Below are 575 nucleotides of genomic sequence, written 5' to 3'. Positions count from 1 at the left end.
TAAAAAAAAAAAAAAACCATTATGGGGGCACCTGGATGGCTCATTCGGTTGGGTGTCCGACTCTTGATCTCAGCTCAGGTCTTGATCTCAGGGTGATGAGTTCAAGTTCTACTGGCTCCATGCTAGGCATGGAGCTTAATTTTTTAAAAAAGTTTAAAAAAAATTATGTTAAGTAAAGGAAGCTAGACACCAAAGACTACATTCTATTTATATTGAAAATTTTAGAAAATTGGGGTGCCTGGCTGGCTCAGTTGGTAAAGCACGTGAATCTTGATCTCAGGGTTGTTAAGTTCAAGCCCCATGCTGGGTGTGAAGATAACTTAAAAACAAAATCTAAAAAAAAAAAATTTTTTTAGAAAATTCAAAACTGTAGAGACAGAAAGATCAGTGGTTATCTAGGACTGGAGGTGAGAGAAGGAAATGACTACAAATAGACACAACAGAACTTTTGGGGGTGATGAATTATAGTAATTATTGCACAATTGTATAAACTTACTAAGAATTAATTAAACTGTACATTTACCAATAGTGAATTTTATGGTATTTAACTTGCACCGCAGTAAGGCTATAGTGGA

The sequence above is a fragment of the Callorhinus ursinus genome, unplaced genomic scaffold, assembly GCF_003265705.2.
Source record: "Callorhinus ursinus isolate GAN/ISIS: 27379988/994484 unplaced genomic scaffold, GSC_fseal_2.0 scaffold35, whole genome shotgun sequence".
Taxonomy (NCBI): Eukaryota; Metazoa; Chordata; class Mammalia; order Carnivora; family Otariidae; genus Callorhinus; species Callorhinus ursinus.
Note: the sequence above shows the minus strand (reverse complement) of the source record.